The 18,555-nt window shown below is 44.4% G+C and overlaps 1 protein-coding gene across 3 annotated transcripts in view; it reads left to right on the top strand.

Moving 5' to 3' along the window:
• Positions 1-433: 433 nt before the first annotated feature.
• Positions 434-18,555, top strand: part of ahi1 (Abelson helper integration site 1) — a 249,179-nt gene continuing 231,057 nt past the window's right edge. For 2 of the 3 annotated variants that reach the window (XM_048531565.2, XM_048531563.2), the window contains exon 1: positions 523-634. The gene's annotated coding sequence lies outside the window, so the exon portion shown is untranslated. Of the gene's footprint in view, positions 635-18,555 lie in introns of all 3 variants that reach the window. The other variant, XM_048531564.2, reaches the window with a different exon arrangement.

Genomic DNA, 18,555 nt, shown 5'->3' with positions numbered 1-18,555 from the left:
AACGATTAAAAAGCCAAATGTGGTAAACATTCATCATTCCTTACAACATCTGAAAAACTCATGCAACAAGAAACGGTGATGGAAAATAGAACAGTTCACAAACTGAAAGACACAACTAGAAAGGTTTGTTCCCATCCTCTATTGAAAGCAACATTTCCGGGTAGCAGTAAGACCAGTGAACTATTCAAGGAAAAAGTGCAGGATTTTAAAACTGTCATCAAAGACGCTTTAACAAGAATGTGGCCGCAAACTGAGACCTCCCCGAACTGGGGGGCTTTCCCAAATGAACTGACCCCTCGCTAACTCGGGCTTTACCCTAACCTGAGGTTTATTTCCCAGTTGGTTGAATGTGATTGCCTTTGGCGGCCGGTCCGGGCGCAACTTGAGCACGTGATTAGAGGAGGTGAGGCGAGATGATTGTGACGGAGCTGGTGCCGCGCCCCCTGGCAACAGTGGGAGGAGGAGTAGTGACGCTGGGAACGGACACCGCGGGCCGCTGATGCCGAACCGGTTGTAGCGTCACTTCCTACAGTCAGGTCAGTAACCGGCGATAACCCGCGTCTCCCCCATTGGTGCTTTCCGTCTCGGTGTAAGGCCGTCCTGCCGTTGCTAGGCCACGTCTCAAACAGTGGGGGTGAGTTTAATTTGGGGCCATTACGCCTCGCCTCTACCACCCCACTTCTCCGACCACTCCCGCACCATTTCACCCTCTAACCCCCATCTGCCCCCCTCTCTCCCTCCTATCTATCCCCCTTCCTCTGACACACTTGTTCTCCCTTGGATCACTGTCTGTGATCGTGTTCCCTCCCGGATCACTGCCTGGGATCTTGTTCTCCCTGGGATCATTCTCTGGCACCATGTTCTCTCCAGGATCACCGTTTGAGATTGTGTTCTCCTTGGGGTCACTCTCTAGTATCGTGTTTTCCCTGAGATTGCTATCTGGGATTGTGTTCTATCTGGGATCACTGAATTGTCCTGTTCTCCTTGAGATTGCTGTTTGCAGTCTTGTTCTGTCAGGGAACACTGGCAGGGATTGTGTTCACTCTGAGATTGTGTTCTCCCCAGGATCAATCTTTGGGATTGCGTTGTCCTTGGGATTTGTCTCTGGAATCTGTTTCTGGAATCATGTTCTCTCTGAGATTGTGTTCTTCACTGGGATCCTGTTCTCCCTGGGACCTGTTTCTGGAACGGTGCTCTCCGAGGGATCATTCTCTGAGATCTTGTTTTCCCTGAGACCACACTGTAGGATCTTGTTCTCTATGGGATCATGTTCTCTCCAGAATCGTCTGTCTGGGATCTTGTTCTCCCTGGATCACCTGTTGGATTTGTGTTCTGTCAGTGATTACTGTCTGGGATCATGGTCTTTCCAGGATCACTGTCTTCAGTCTTATTCCTAGACGTAATTCAGAAATTATTGTCTTCTGGAATTTTAAAGCAGTGGTAAAGAGATCTGTCAAAAATTAAGGAAGAACATAACTGGAGATGAACGAGACAAAGTCGACAATAAAAACTGGAACCTTCCCCAAACACCAATCAAGTAAGGGCTTCAGCGGACACATGTATAGTAACACCCAATCTTCAATCATACAAGTAGACCGAATTTGAAATCTATTTGTATGTATATTTCTCATTGTTTACGGGCACCATAGAGGGAATAAGTTCATGCTAATTTTTTTTAAAATTAGATTCCCTACGGTGTGGAAACAGGCCCTTTGGTCCAACAAGTCCACACCGCCCCTTGATATATCCCACCCAGACCCATCCCCCTATAACCCACACGCCCCTGAACACCATCGGCAATTTAGCATGGCCAATCCACCTGGCCTGCACATCTTTGGACTGTGGGAGGAAACCGGAGCACCTGGAGGAAACCCATGCAAACATAGGGAGAGCGTGCAAACTCCACACAGGCAGTTACCCGAGGTTGGAATCGAACTTGGGTCCCCTGGCACTGTGAGGCTGCAGTACTAAGCACTGAGCCACCAAGTCGAATTAGGAAAATCAGAATGGCTATTTTTATGGGATTAACTGAGAAATACCAGGGATATGTGAAAGGCAGGGCCAATACAACAAAGTAGTACAAGTATATAAAAATAGGATAAGGGCAGGAAAATAAATTAAACATCAGGGGAGTAACTTTGAGATGAAATAATTAATTTAGCAAGTAAATCAAAGTAAGTGTGTTTAAGCCATGGCTGCTTCGTTCAGTGAAGTGAAATGTGTCACCTTGGAAGTCCTGAACCCTACTACTGCCTTAGATGACCACGTGTGCAGCAAGTCTCCCAGCTGCAGAAACTCAAACTTAAGATTCAGAGCTTGAGTAATGGCTAGACATTGGTATGTTCTCAAGTGTGAGGGCTACATGGCTCACACATTTAGAGAGGTTGGCAAACTGCAGTTTACATGAATAACAGGAATGGACAACCACCAGACCGTCCAAGAGGAGAAGGCAGACAATCTCCTGGGGTACTGCCCACAAATCGGTTTTCTGTTTTGGAAACTGATGGGTGCTGGTCCTCAAGGAGATGTAGTCAGAGCCAAGCTTCTAGCACTGTATGTGGCTCAACTGTACATGAGTGGAGGAAGAAAACAGGAGTGATAATGAGAGACAATTTGTTATGTGTGGTAATAGATGGGCATTTCTATTGCTGTCAACGTGACTACAGGATGGTAAATTACCTCCTGATGCCAGGGTCAAAGATGTCACACAGCAGCTTCAGGGTATTATTCTGAGGGAGGGCGAACACCCGGAAGTTGTGGTCTGTGGTGCCAGTAACTTGGATAGGAAGGAGGATTGGCCCTTCAAACAAAATTTATGGAGCTGGGTCCTCAACTGCAGTTTTTTCTGGATTACTTTGATTACCCATATACGAGTGAATACAGAAAAAGGAGGATAATGCGTATGTGTAATTAGATAAATGGTGCAGGAAAGATGGCTTTAGATTCCCGGGACACAGGGACTTGCTGTGGAGGACATAGCAACTGTACAAGCTGGACTGATTGCAGCTGAGCAGATCTAGGACTGACTTCCTTGGGGGTGTTTTTCTGGTGCTTTTGGGAGAGCCTTAAACTAACTTGGCAGGGCTGTGAGTACCAAGGGAGCATAGTAGAAGAGAATACCAGGATTCATAGGGTACTAGTAGCACTAATACAGTGCATGCCAAATTAATCATGAATTTGGAATAAGGAAAAATGAAATGAAGTCCTAAACACGGTTAACATGAATATATCCAAGTACACAGGATAGAATACACGTGGTTTGGGTGGAAATATAATGAGGTGATAACTGAGACCTGGCTCAAGGAAGGGTAAGATAGAAAAAGAAAGAAAGGAGGGTAGAAGTATTTGTTAAGCAGGACATTGCAGTGATGGAAAAAGAGGATTTCTGAAAGGTTCAAGGACCCAGTCAATTTGGCTAGAGCTAAGGAGCTCAAGGTGTACAACTAGATTGCTTGGTGCAATCTATAGACCACCAGGTAGTGGAAAGGAGGTAGAGGGACAGATCTGCAGAGAATTGCCAACATTATACAGTAGTGATAATTGGGGACTTCAGTTACCAACAGTTGAGGGGTGTGTTCTTAAATTGTATTCAGGAGAGTTTCCTACGGTGGTGTGTGTCTAATCCATCAAAAAAGGATGTATTTTTGGACTAGGTCCTTGGAAATGTGGTGAGTCAAATAGTCAAGTGTCAGTGGCGAATCATTTTGGATCATTTATGATTATTGTATCATAAGGTTTTTAATGGTGGAGATTGATATGCAACAATCCAGAGTAAGAAAAATTATTTGGCAGAGAGCCGACTTCATTGGGGCAATTGCAGAGCTGGTTAGGATTGATTGAATCAGTGTTTGGTGGGAAAAACAATAACTGAACAATGGGTCATCTTCAGAGAACAGTTGTACTGGTACAGTTCACATACATTCACTCAAGTGGGAAAGGTACAACAAACAAGTCCAGAGTTTCCCTGGATGACAAAGGAGGTAGGAATTAACACTAGAAAGAGTGTGTTGAGGGCAGGTGGAAGGCAGAAAATACAATTGAGAACCAAAAGATTAAAAAGGAAGTGAGATATCAAATAAGAGAAACAAAGATAGACTATGAGAAAAGTTATTTTTGGCATATAACTAGGAGGAGTGGTTAAAGGAGATGTACAGTCAATTAAAGAACAATAATGGGATTTACTAAAAGGGGTCATGGCTAAGCTGTTAAATTAATACTTTGTATCTGTCTTTCCAAAAAGAGGACGATATTGCCGAGGTTCTGGTGGCACAGGAGGAAATAGTTTCACTAGAAGGGTTTTTTAAAATTCATTCATGGGATGTAGGCATTGCTGACTGAACCTGTATTTATTACTTATCCTGAATTAGTCAACTTAAGAGTCAACCACTTTGTTCCGGGTCCAGAGTCAAATGTAGGTCAGACCAGGTGTGGATGGCAATTTCTTTCCCTGAAGGACATTAGTGGACCAGATGGGTTCCTAATTAATAATGAGGATTACTTGGATAGACTGTCAGTACTTAAAAGTTGATAAGACACCAGAACTGGATGAGATGTGTCCAAGGCTTTTGAATTAGGTGAGGGTGGAAATTGTGGATGCCATACTGTAACACTCTTTCAGTCTTCCCTGGACTCAGGAGAGGTACCTGAAGGCTGCAGAATTGCAAACATCATGGCCTTGTTCAGAAAAGTTGTAAGGATTAGCTACCGGAAATACCATCAACAAGGAGGGGACAGAACATCCTTGACCATTGCTACACAACCATCAAAGATGCTTACCGATCCATACCCTATCTGCACTTTGGAAAATCAAATCACGCTGTGTTCCTCCTCCCAACTTATAAGCAGACGTTGAAACGTGAGAACCCAGTACAGAAAGTAGTACAGTGCTTGTCTGAGGCAGCAAAAGAGCTTATGCAGGACTGCTTGGAATTGGTGGGCTGGTACATTTTCAAAAATTCAATGGCCAACATAGACGAATATGCCACCACTGTTGCAGACTTCATTAGCAAGTGTTTATAGTACTATTTGTCAACAAATTCAATTTGTATAGCAGCATCTGTGATGAAAACATCAGATTTAACGTTTCGGGTCTGGTAGCCCTTCCTCCAGTTCTGAGGAAGGGTCACTGGATCCGTAACGTTAGCTGTGATGTTTCTTTCAAGATGCTGTCAGACCAGCAGAGCTTTTCCAGCAACTTCTGTTTTTGTTCCTGTTTTACAGCATCCGCAGTTCTTTCGTTTTTTTAAAATTAAATTTGAATGTTCCTCAGTGGGAAACCATGGATAAAATGGGAAATCCATTGCCTGCCGAAAACCAGGTGTGTGACGTCCCATTCAGATGACCCTGACCTTTACAGGAAACCCAGATACGACCTTTGTAAGGCCGTTAGAGATGCCAAGAGGAAATAACGGGCTAAGTTAGAGACCCAGACTAACTAACCGGACACGTGCCATTTGTGATAATGGGAACAGCAGATGCTAGAGAATCCGACATAACAAAGTGTAGAGCCAGATGAACACAGCAGGCCAAGCGGCATCTTAGGAGCACAAAAGCTATGGTCCTAAGATGCCGCTTGGCCTGCTGCGTTCATCCAGTTCTACACTTAGGCCTTATCACAGGTGGCAGGTAACAATGTGACATACCGGCTACAAAGTGCAGCAGAACAGACTAGCAGACAAAAATACATTCCTCCCTGATGCGCTGAATGCATTTTATGCTTGGTTCACACAGAAGTTCATCTTCCCCAACTGCCTCGGATGCACCTGTCTCCTCAGGCATCGCTGCAGATGTTAGATCAGCCATATTGAGAGTGAACCCATTGAAAGTGACTGCCCCAGATGGAATTCCTGCACTCAGACCCGGTGCAGATCAGCTGATGGGAGTATTTGCTGACCCGTTAACCTCTCCTTGCTACAATCTGAAGTCTCCACCTGCTTCAAGAAGACCACTGTTATCCCGGTATCAAAGAAAGCACATGCAACATGCCACAATGACTACCACCTAGTGGCTCTGACCCTCATAATTATGAAATGCTTTGAGAGGTTACTCATGGCTCAGTCTGCCTTGATCCCCAGCAATTTGTCTACCGGTGCAATGCTGTCTCCCTAGCCTTACCTGGACATTAAGGATACCTATGTCAGACTTTTACTTATTGACTGCAACTCTGCCTTCAATATAATCCCAACAAAACTAAAATTCAAACTCTGAGACCTAGGCCTCTGCAGCTGGATCCTCAACTTCCTGACCCACAGACCACAATCAGTGAGGATAAGCAACAGCACCTCCTCCATGATGATCCTCAATGCTGATGCCCCGCACGGCTGTGTACTCAGCCGCTTACTGTACTACCTGTATACTCAAGACCGTGTGGCCAAATTTTGTCCAGACTCCATCTACAAGTTCCCTGAAGACACCACTGTTGTAGGCCAGATATCAAACAATAATAACACAGAATACAGGAAAGAGATAGGGTGCTTGGTGGTGTGGTGTAAAGTTAACAATCTCTCTCTCATCAACAACAACAACAACAACAAAAACAGAAGTTGCTGGAAAAGCTCAGCAGGTCTGGCAGCATCTGTGAAGTTAAAAACAGAGTTAAAGTTTCCAGTCCAGTGATCCTTCCTTCGACTAGTTCTGAGGAAGGGTACCTGGACCTGAAACGTTAACTCTGTTTTCCAGACCTGCTGAACTTTTCCAGCAACTTTGCTTTTTTTCCCTGTTTTACAGCATCCGCAATTCTTTTAGTTTTTAATCTCTCTGTAAACGTCAGCAAAATCAAAAAGCGGATTATTGACTTCAGGAAGCAAGGAGGAGGAGGGCAGCCCCCTATCTACATCAGTGGATCTGGGGTGGAGAGGGTCGAGAGCATCAAGTTCCTTGGAGTGATGATCACCACCAGTCTGGCCCGGACCATCAATGTTGATGCAACGGTCAAGAAGGCACAACAACACCTTTGGCATGGCCATAAGGACTCTCTGACCAACTTCTACAGATGCACCGTAGAAAGCATTGTATCTGGATGCAGCCATGGCTTGGTATGGTAACTGTTTTGCCCAGCACCATAAGAAACTACAAGAGAGTCATGAACACAGCCCAGCCCATCACGCGAGCTAGCCTTCTGTCTAATCACTCCATCTATACTTGTCACTGCCTCTGAAAGACAGCTAACATCATCAAAGAGCATTCCCACCCTCATTACAATCTCTTCCAACCTCTTCCGCCTGATAGAAGATACAAAAGTTTAAACACATGTACCAGCAGGTTTAAGAACAGCTTCTTCCCTTATGTTTTTAGGTTTCTGAATGGTCCGCTGAAATTTAAAACCTAATGTTGATCTTGCTTTTGTGTACTTTCCTTGCACCTGCACCTTTGTATTCTCCGCTCTGTTCTATCACCCTACAATCTTTGTATGGTTTAATCTGCCTGTACCGAATGCAACCCAACTTTTCACTACATCTAGGTACATATGACAATAATAAATCAAATCAAGTAATCCCAGCAATTACAGACCATCAGTGGGGAAACTTAGTGGGGAAACTTCTAGAAGCACGTTAGATAGAATTAGTAGTCACGTGGAGAAAGATGAGTTGATTTGCAAGAGTCAGCATGGATTTCTAAAATTGTTTAACTAATTTGCTGGTGTATTCTGAAGGTAACAGGCCTTGATTGGGTCAACACTGTTGATGTGGTAAAAGTGGATTTCCAGGATGCAACAGATATTATTCCACACAACAGACCTATGAGGAAAAATATAGATCGTGATATAAAAGGACAGTAGCAATGTGGATACAAAATTAGCTAAATGATAGGAAACAGAGATGGTCATTGGATATTTTTTGAGCTGGTGGAAGGTTTGTAGTGGAGATTCCCAAGGTTCAAAATTGGGACCCTTGCTTTTCCTGATGTGTATTGATTATCTGGATCTTGATGCGCACAGGTGTGGAATCATAGAATCCCGACAGTGCAGAAAGGGACCATTTCATTAATCAAGCTTGCACCAATCCTCCAACCATTGACTCCATCTGCAGTTCTCACTGCCTTGGAAAGGCAACCAACATCATCAAAGTCCCCTCCCGCACCAGTTATAATCTCTACCAACCTCTGCTGTCAGACAGAAGATACAAAAGTTTAAACACACATTGCAGCAGAATCTCCCACTGTGTCCGTGTATTTTACCATGGTCAATCCACCTAATTCACAAATCTTTCAACTGTGTGATGAAACCTGGCAGAAATGGGGATAATGTACAAACTTCACGCAGACAGTCACCCGAAGGTGGAATCGAACACTGGTCCTTGGCACTGTGAGGCAGCAGTGCTAACCACTGAGCTACTGTGCCACTTAGGTCAGTTTGAAAGATTACAGGTGACGCTGAACTGGGACGAATTGTAAACTATGAGGAGTATAGTATGGAACTCCAAAGAGGTGTTGACAGGGTAATGGAGTGGGCAGATAGATGAATGGTGAGGTTCAACACAGAGAAGTGTGAGGTGATGCACTTTTATTGGAAGAACAATGAAAGACAGTACAACAATTGAGATGAAATACAATTTTTAAGGGGAAAAAGCAATAGATTGGGGCTGGGTAATGATCCTTGTTTGATGAGCCTGTGCAAGCACAATGGGCCAAATGGTCACCTTTTACATCGTAACATTTCTGTGAATGACCTGAGACTGTCCTAGTGTAGCAGTTCAGCGCCTTTTCTTTCTATGCCTATGGGAATTTTTAGAATTAGAATTATGTTTCTTGTCACATGTACCCAATTACAGGGATACGAGTACAGCAAAATGAGTACAAAGTCACCACTTCTGGCATCATCTTAGGTTCAACGATAGCTAGGCACAAAATCTCATATAAAGAAGTAAAGGCAAAAGTTCAGCAATACAATCCTTTTAAAGCAGGGAATCCGGCAGGGCCTCACTTTGAGACTGCGAGTCCCTTGAGCCCACGCTGGCTTAACTCTCCACCACTGAAGCCATCTGAGGAATGGAGATAAGTAGAAAAGAAGAAAAGAGACAGGTCAAGTGGAGGAGCTCCGGTTTAGGAGCCTATTCTGCTGCCGTCTTGTGTATCTTTCTTTATTTTTTCTCTCACGTTAGCATAATTGTGCAGCGTGCTACTTTGCCATTCTCCTATCCTAGTGTTGACTTTCTTCCATATGGATGCTAGTTGATGTTCCTTGACTTACAGTGGCCTCTTCTATTTCTATTTTCATGGTTTCTTCATTCAATAAAATAATAAAGTATTTTTTCCAGCTTTTTGGTTTTATGCTCTTTCACGTCAGTTATTTTATCAGCATGCTTTATTTTTAGGTTTATTTCTTATATCTTTTATTAACCTGCCCATTTTCCGCAGGCCCGACCAGGCCCCCTCCACCGACACTCTCATCCGCCTAGCGGAACTCGTCCTCACACTCAACAACTTCTCTTTTGACTCCTCCCACTTCCTACAGACTAAGGGGGTGGCCATGGGCACCCGCATGGGCCCCAGCAATGCCTGCCTCTTTGTAGGTTACGTGGAACAGTCCATCTTCCGCACCTACACAGGCCCCAAACCCCACCTCTTCCTCCGGTACATTGATGACTGTATCGGCGCCGCCTCTTGCTCCCCAGAGGAGCTCGAACAGTTCATCCACTTCACCAACACCTTCCACCCCAACCTTCAGTTCACCTGGGCCATCTCCAGCACATCCCTCACCTTCCTGGACCTCTCAGTCTCCATCTCAGGCAACCAGCTTGTAACTGATGTCCATTTCAAGCCCACCGACTCCCACAGCTACCTAGAATACACCTCCTCCCACCCACCCTCCTGCAAAAATTCCATCCCCTATTCCCAATTCCTCCGCCTCTGCCGCATCTGCTCCCACGATAAGACATTCCACTCCCGCACATCCCAGATGTCCAAGTTCTTTAAGGACCGCAACTTTCCCCCCACGGTGATTGAGAACGCCCTTGACCGCGTCTCCCGCATTTCCCGCGACACATCCCTCACACCCCGCCCCCGCCACAACCGCCCCAAGAGGATCCCCCTCGTTCTCACACACCACCCTACCAACCTCCGGATACAACGCATTATCCTCCGACACTTCCGCCATTTACAATCCGACCCCACCACCCAAGACATTTTTCCATCCCCACCCCTGTCTGCTTTCCGGAGAGACCACTCTCTCCGTGACTCCCTTGTTCGCTCCACACTGCCCTCCAACCCCACCACACCCGGCACCTTCCCCTGCAACCGCAGGAAATGCTACACTTGTCCCCACACCTCCTCCCTCACCCCCATCCCAGGCCCCAAGATGACATTCCACATTAAGCAGAGGTTCACCTGCACATCTGCCAATGTGGTATACTGCATCCACTGTACCCGGTGCGGCTTTCTCTACATTGGGGAAACCGAGCGGAGGCTTGGGGACCGCTTTGCAGAACACCTCCGCTCAGTTCGCAACAAACAACTGCACCTCCCAGTCGCAAACCATTTCCACTCCCCCTCCCATTCTCTTGATGACATGTCCATCATGGGCCTCCTGCACTGCCACAATGATGCCACCCGAAGGTTGCAGGAACAGCAACTCATATTCCGCCTGGGAACCCTGCAGCCATATGGTATCAATGTGGACTTCACCAGTTTCAAAATCTCCCCTTCCCCCACTGCATCCCTAAACCAGCCCAGTTCATCCCCTCCCCCCACTGCACCACACAACCAGCCCAGCTCTTCCCCCCCACCCACTGCATCCCAAAACCAGTCCAACCTGTCTCTGCCTCCCTAACCGGTTCTTCCTCTCACCCATCCCTTCCTCCCACCCCAAGCCGCACCCCCAGCTACCTACTAACCTCATCCCACCTCCTTGACCTGTCCGTCTTCCCTGGACTGACCTATCCCCTCCCTACCTCCCCACCTACACCCTCTCCACCTATCTTCTTTACTCTCCATCTTCGGTCCGCCTCCCCCTCTCTCCCTATTTATTCCAGTTCCCTCCCCCCATCCCCCTCTCTGATGAAGGGTCTAGGCCCGAAACGTCAGCTTTTGTGCTCCTGAGATGCTGCTTGGCCTGCTGTGTTCATCCAGCCTCACATTTTATTATCCATTTTCTGCAGTTGCCATTTTTTGCAACATTTGCAATCAAAACTCTCCAACATTCACAGTCTTTGATAACTGCCAAGATCTTTCTTTTGTTGTTGGTATAGTTTCTGCATTGTCTCCTTATTTTGCTGCTGTCAATGTTATGGTTGTCGCCAGATGTTCGTATTTCTCTCTGCTATGTATATGCCAAGGAATTGTAGTTGCTTGGGATGATCATTCGTAAAAGCAAAAAAATTCTACTTGTGTGCCAAAAAAGAGTAAGAAACAATGTGAGAGTTTCAAAGCCAAAGTTGGATTATGCCAAGGATTGGCATTGTGCCCCATCCTCGTCCTGATTATTATGGATGTTCTCACTGAGCGAATGTGACAGGATGTACTATGGTCAATGATGTCTGTGGATTACATTCAACAATGTGGTTAGATGATAAGAACATGACTGAGTATCTAGAAATGGGAGGAAAAGTTCAGAAGGCAGATATAAGGATCAACGGATCAGTCAAACTGCCAGTTTGAACTGAGAAAAGATGATCAGAGCGAAGGTGTAAAGAATATGGGTGAAGATTTGGAGAATGTGAGTAATTTGAAGCATCTGAGGTCAGTAGTAGCAGAAGATGGATGTGTGGAAATGAAAATTAAGCAATGGTTGGCAGTAAGAAAGGTATTGCTGAAATTGAAAAGAAACATCTGCAAGTTTTGAGTGCAGAAACTTGCAGAACAGCAACTGGATATTAATATTATACGTGAGACAACAAGGTGTAGAGCTGGATGAATATAGCAGGCCGAGCAGGAAAGCTGATGTTTTGGGTCTAGACCCTTCTTCAGAAAAGTAGCTAAGAAACGATTGAAATGGCATGGTTAAATTTTGAAGATCGAGGAAATAAGTGAGGTGAATGATATGACTGTCCGCACAAAGGGGAAGAGAAATGCTAAAGACCAGATTTAGAAATGTGATTGCAAAAGATTTAAACGCAACAGATTGGAAGAGGAGTGGGTTATAGACACGAGATAAAGAAGGGTGATAACCAAAATTGTGGTGACCCCCAAATAAAAATGGCAGAAGCCAAAAACAGGACATGTCTGCAATGTTTTTTATTCATTCATGGGTTGTGGGCGTCACTGGCTGGGAGATTGTTTATTACCCATCCCTTATTGTTTTTGAGATGGTGATGATGAGCTTAAACCATTGCAGTCCATATGCTGTAGGTAGATCCCAAATGCTGTCAGGGACTTCCAAGATTTTGACCCTGCTGAGGCCAGAATGTATACTCACCCAATGGACAGCAGGCAGTGTGGATAAGTGAAATTGAATAGCATGTCAGTAACACCATGCCAGTCACCTAACTACCCGAACCTGCAGGTATTTTACCAGTGGTGAAGGCAGCACTGGGGACACTGCTCACACGTAAAGGTCATTGCGAAGCATGGCTGAGAAGAGTGTTCTATCAAGAATGCTAAGGAGAGTGTCATAGTTTCAGCAGTTTCAGCATCACAGTGAAGCAGTCGAGAAATGGTGTCATATTGGTAAGAGGAAACAGTTGATTAGGTAAGGTCGGGCGAGTTTTTATACTTTATTTTGTTACAGTTAGCAATGTCTTTATTTTGGAAATACAATAGTGCAGAGGTCCGAAGAAGAAGGGCCCTATACTAATTAATATTATTTGACGTTTCAGGTAGCTTAAGGACTTAATTAAAAGGGGTAAGGCATGGAAGGAGAGCTCAAGAATGTGGTATGTGCCTGCTGTGTTTTGTGGAAAATTGGGCACAGTTGTAGTGCCAGAGTGCACGCAGGGGACCAAAGTATGCATAAGAAGTGTTTCTAGCTGCCACTCTTGGAAGCTTGACTTTCAGAGCTTGAGAGCAACTGAGGAGAGTGTGGAGAATCCATGAGACGGAGTTTCATAGAACAGTACAGCACAGTACAGGCCTTTCGGCCCATGATGTTGTGCCGAACTTTTACCCTAAACCTAAGGTCTATCTAACCTCCACCCCTACCTTATACTGTCATCCATATGTCTATCTAGTAGCCGCTGAAATGCCCCTAATGAGGCCGACTCCACTACCCTCTCCGGCAATGCATTTCCATGCCCCTACCACTCTCTGCGTAAAGAGCCTACCTCTGACATCTCCGCTATATCTACCTGCTTTCACTTTAAGACTATGCACCCCCCCATATCCCCTGTAATAGCTGCCTTCAACCCACAAAACATTCTCTGGCTGTCCACTCAATCTATACCTCTGATCATTTTGTACGCCTCTATCAAGTCACCTCTCATCCTTCATCGTTCTAAAGAGAAAAGCCCAAGCACTCTGAACCTTTCCTCGTAAGACCTTCCCTCCATTCCAGGCAACATCCTCGTGAATCTCCTCTGCACCTTTTCCAACATTTCTACATCTTTCCTGTAATTAAGCAACCAGAACGGGACACAATATTCCAGATGTGGCTGAACCAGGCTTTTGTGTGGCTGGAGTGTAACTTCATGGCTCTTGAACTCAATCTCTCTATTAGTGACAGCTAACACATCATACACCTTCCTGACAACTCTATCCACCTGGGTAGAAACTTTCAGGGAACTGTGGACATGAACTTGCACACTGCCAAGAATTTTTCCGTTAAACCAGTGTTCTGGTTTCAAATTTGTCCTTCCAAAATGAATCGCCTCACACTTTTCAGGGTTAAACTCCATCTGCCACGACTCATCCCAGCTCTGTATTCTATCAATGTCCCTTTGTAACCTAGAACAGCCCTCCGCACTATCCACAACTCAACCCACCTTTGCATCATCCACAAACTTACTAAGACACCCTTCTACTCCTTCATCCAAATCATTTACAAAAATCACAAATAGAAGAGGACCCAGAACAGATCCTTGTGGTACACCACTCGTAACTGAGCACCATGTTGAATATTTTTCGTCCACTACCTCCCTTTGTCTTCTAAGGGTCAGCCAATTCTGAATCCTATCTGCCACATTTCCCCAATCCCATGCATCCTTACTTTCTGTATGAACCTACCATGGGCAACCTTATCAAATGCCTTACTTAAATCCATGTATATCACATCCACTGCTCTACCTTCATCCACGTGTTTGGTCACCTCTTCAAAGAATTCAGTAAGGTTTGTGAGGCATGATCTACCCCTCACAAGTCCATGCTATCAAGTATCAAACTGTGCCTATCCAAGTGGCCATAAATCCTGTCTCTCAGAGCCCTTTCCAATAATTTGCTCACTACTGATGTAGGACTAACTGGCCTGCAATTTCCACGATTATCCCTATTCCCTTTTTTGAACAAGAGAATGACATTTGCCAGTCTCCAATCTTCCGGCACTGTACCCATGGACAGTGAGGACAAAAATATCATCGCCAGAGGCCCTGTGATCTCTTCCTTTGCTTCCCATAGAATCCTTGGACAAATGGGGGACTTATCTTTCTTCAAGTTCCTCAATATTTCTGTATATCTTCCTTGCTAACATCAACCTCCTCTAGCCTACCAGCCTGTTTCTACTGTCCTCCCCTACAACTATATCTCTCTCAGTTGTGAATACTGAAGAAAAGTATTCATTAAGGACTTCTTCTATCTCTCTAGCCTCCGTACACAAATTCCCTTTACAATCCTTGATCAGCCCTACCCTTTCTCTGGTCATTCTCTATTTCCTCAGATATGTGCGAAAAGCCTTGGAGTTTTCTTTGATCCTATCTGCTAAGGTATTTGCATGTCCCCTTCTAGGTCTTGTAAGCCCTTTCTTCAGCTCCGTCCTTGTTGACTTGTATCCCTCGAGAGCCGTTTATGATCCTTGTTTCCTAAACCTTATATAAGCATTCTTTTTCCTCTGAACGAGTTGTTCGACCTCTGTTGAGAACCAAGGCTTCCTCACTCGACCGCATCTTCTCTGCCTGTTAGGGACAAACATATTGAACACAGACAGTATGCATACCTTAAACAATTTCTACATATCTATTGTGCTCTTCCCTGACAGCGTCGTTCCTATTTAATGTTACCCAGTTCTTACCTAATAGAATTATAATTACCCTTCCCCCAATTATAAACCTTACCCTGCTGTATGTACCTATCCTTTTCCATGACTATTGTAAAATTAATAGAGTTATGATCGCTACCGCCTAAATGCTCTCCTACGAACAGGTCTGACACTTGGCCCGTTTCATTGCCAAGCACCAAATCTAAAGTGGCCTCTCCTTGTGTTGGTCTATCTACGTACTATGTCAGGAATCCTTCCTGAACACACTGGACAAAATCCGCTCCATTTAAACTACTACAACTAAAAAGTTTCCAATCAATATTTGGAAAGTTGAAGTCACCAATGGCTACAACCCTGTAACTTCTGCATCTTTCCCATATCTGCCTTCCAATCCACTCCTCCACTTCTCTGCGACTATTTGGGGGGTTCTGTAAAAAAAAACCAACAAAGTGACTGCTCCTTTCTTGTTCTTGACATCAACCCAAACTGACTCTGTAGACATATCATTCTCGAACTGCCTTTCAGTAGCTGCTATACTAGCCCTGACTAGCAATGCCACTCCCCCGCTTACCCCTTTTACCACCCTTGCTATTAAGATCTAATCCTAATTGCATTCATTACTGTCTAAGATACTTACTCAAGTACTTCTGTATTATCCACTGAAAGTTCTGTAGTTCCAATCTGACAGTTCGAAGCTCATCTGTCTATGTTCGAGTCTACTTGTTTCGATACTTGTACAATACACACTTCAAGCCATCCCTCTGTTCACAATTGCGCTCCATCAACTGCATTTCTTTAGTAACAACCTCACTCCTGTTGTGTCTATTGGAAAGCTGAATACCTCAGCCTCTGAATTACAAATTCAGTTCCCCACCTCCTGCCAATCTAGTTTAAACCATTCCGTTTAGCTCGAGCAAACCTCCCTCCCGGGATATATGTCCTCCAGTTCAGGTGCAACCTGTCCTTCCTGTACAGGTCCCACCTTCCCCAGAATGTAGTCCAGAATGTAGTCCGATTGAAGGGAAGGAAGTATGGAAATGATAGCAACTTGTTTAGGTGCTCTCTCTCACCAGTGCCATGTGATAACGAGGTAAGAAATAGGGAGAGAGTGCAGCTGAACACATGGTGTAGGAGGGAGGGCTTCCATTATGTGGATAATTGGAGCACACTCTGGGATGTATTGTTGCCTCCAGAGCTAGGGTCAAAGATGTCTGGGAGCATTTACAGGACGTTCTGAAATTGGAATGTGAACAGCCAATGGCCGTGGTACACATTGGTGCTAATGACACAGATTCTAAAACAAAAGGGATAATGGCCTATGAGCATAATATAGGGAGTTAGGAAGCAAGTTTAAAATGCAAGACCTCAAAGGTATTGGTCTCAGGATCACTACCAGTGTCATGTATTAGTTAGGGTAGAAATAGCAGCCTGGAGAGATCATACAAATGTGAGGGTTTCAGATTCCAGACACATTGGTAATGATTCTGAGGAAGCTGGGACCAGTACAAGCTGGACAGGTTGCACCTGGGTGGGACTGAACTGTCCTGTGAGGGTGTGGGATATATTTATTAAGGTTGGGAAGTGTTTAAACCAAAAAAGGCAATGCCATGGGAAATGACACAGGGAGACAGAAGGGAGGGAAACGAGCATAAACAAAGGATGGAATAGGAAAAGTGGTCGGTAGAAAATTAAAGGGCAATATTCAAACAGGGCAACAGCGCAAAGTAATGTGCACAGGACTAGGAGTATTAAGAAGACAAGCTTAAACCCTTGTATCTTGATGTATGGGGCATTTGCAATAAAGTGGATGCATTAGTGACACAAGTAGTTGGGATTACGGAAATGCAGCTTTAGGATGACTGGGAATGTGAAGTAAATATCCAGGTGTATTCAGTTTTTAGGAATGCCAGGCGAAAAGGACAAGGTAGTGGAATAGCATTTCTGCTAAAAGAGAACTTTAACACAATCATGAGGAAGGATATTGGCTCCAGTGAAATGGAATCTGTATGGGTAAAGCTTCAGAACGCCAAGGGTCAGAAAATGATAGCAGGGATTGTACATACAGCTCCAAACTGTGAGGGTAACATTGGGGAAGGTATTAAACAGGAAATTCAAGATGTATACAGTAAAGCTACAGCTGTAATTATGGGTAAATTTAGTTTATGTCTGCATCAGGCAAATCAAATCAGTAATAATAACATAGAGAAGGAATTCCTTCTCTATGTATGAGGCGGATTTTTGGATTAGTACATTGAGGATTGAAACCAAGAGAATGGGCCATCCTAGACTGCGTGTTGTGTAATGAGAAAGAAATAATTGGCAAATCTAACACAGTGAGGCCCTTGGGGAAGAGTGATCATGATATGACAGAATTCTTCATTAAAATGGAGAGTGATGTAGTTGATCCTGAAACTAGGGTCCTGAATCATAAATAACGGAAATTATGATGGTATGAGACTTGAACTGGCTCTGATAGATTGGGGATGTTTGTTGATTGGCCATGATAAACACTTAACACATGGATGAACTTCAGTAGTTGTTCATTTCTGTCTGGCATAAAATACAAATGGGAAATACAATAAAAATACAATGGGAAAAGTAGCCCAAACTTGGCTAACAAAGGAATTGGAGATCATATTAGATCTAAGGAGTAGGCATACAAATTGGCCAAAAAAATGCCTGAATTTTTTAGCAGTTTAGAATTCAACACAGAAGGATTAGGGCTTTAAGAATGGGAAAATAGAGCTGACAGCAAGCTTGTGGGGAGCAAACAAACTGATTGTGAAAGATTTTAAAGGAATGTGAAAATAAAAAGATTAGCGAAGATAGCTGTTGGTTCCTTACAGGCCAAAAGTGGGATGTTCACTGAAGAGTACACATTTATCAGTACTATTCACAACTACTCAGTTACTGAAGCAGTGCACATCCAAATGCAACAAGACTTGGACAATATCCAAAGTTGAGTTGAAAGCCAACAAGTAACATTTGTACCACACAAATGCCAGGCAATAACTGTCTCTAATAACAGAAAGTGTAACCACTGTCTTTTGATATTCAGTACCATTATTAACATTGAATCCATAACTACCAACATCCCAGAGGTCAGAAACTGAACTGGACTTGCCATATAAACATAGTGGCTACAGGAGCAGGTCAGAAGCTAGGAATCCTTAAGTAAGTAACTCATCTCCTGACTCCCCAAAGCCTGTTCACCATCTCCAAGGCACAGATCAGGAGTGCAATGGAATACTGTGCACTTGACTAGATGAGTCAGTTACTTCACCATTGCTCGGTAGCAATAGTATATACCATCCACAAACGCACTGCAGAAATTTGCTAAAGATCCTTTGACAATCCCTCTTCAACCCACAACTACTTCTGCCTGGAAAGCCAAGGGCAGCAAATACGTGGGAACACCATCACCATCTGCAAGTTTCCTCCATGCCACTCCCCATTCTTGAACAAGTGGCCCTATGAATGTTAGGTGCATTGATGATCAT

Source organism: Stegostoma tigrinum, chromosome 4, assembly GCF_030684315.1.
Source record: "Stegostoma tigrinum isolate sSteTig4 chromosome 4, sSteTig4.hap1, whole genome shotgun sequence".
NCBI classification, from domain to species: Eukaryota; Metazoa; Chordata; class Chondrichthyes; order Orectolobiformes; family Stegostomatidae; genus Stegostoma; species Stegostoma tigrinum.
Note: the sequence above shows the minus strand (reverse complement) of the source record. Positions and strands in the feature narration are given on the sequence as shown.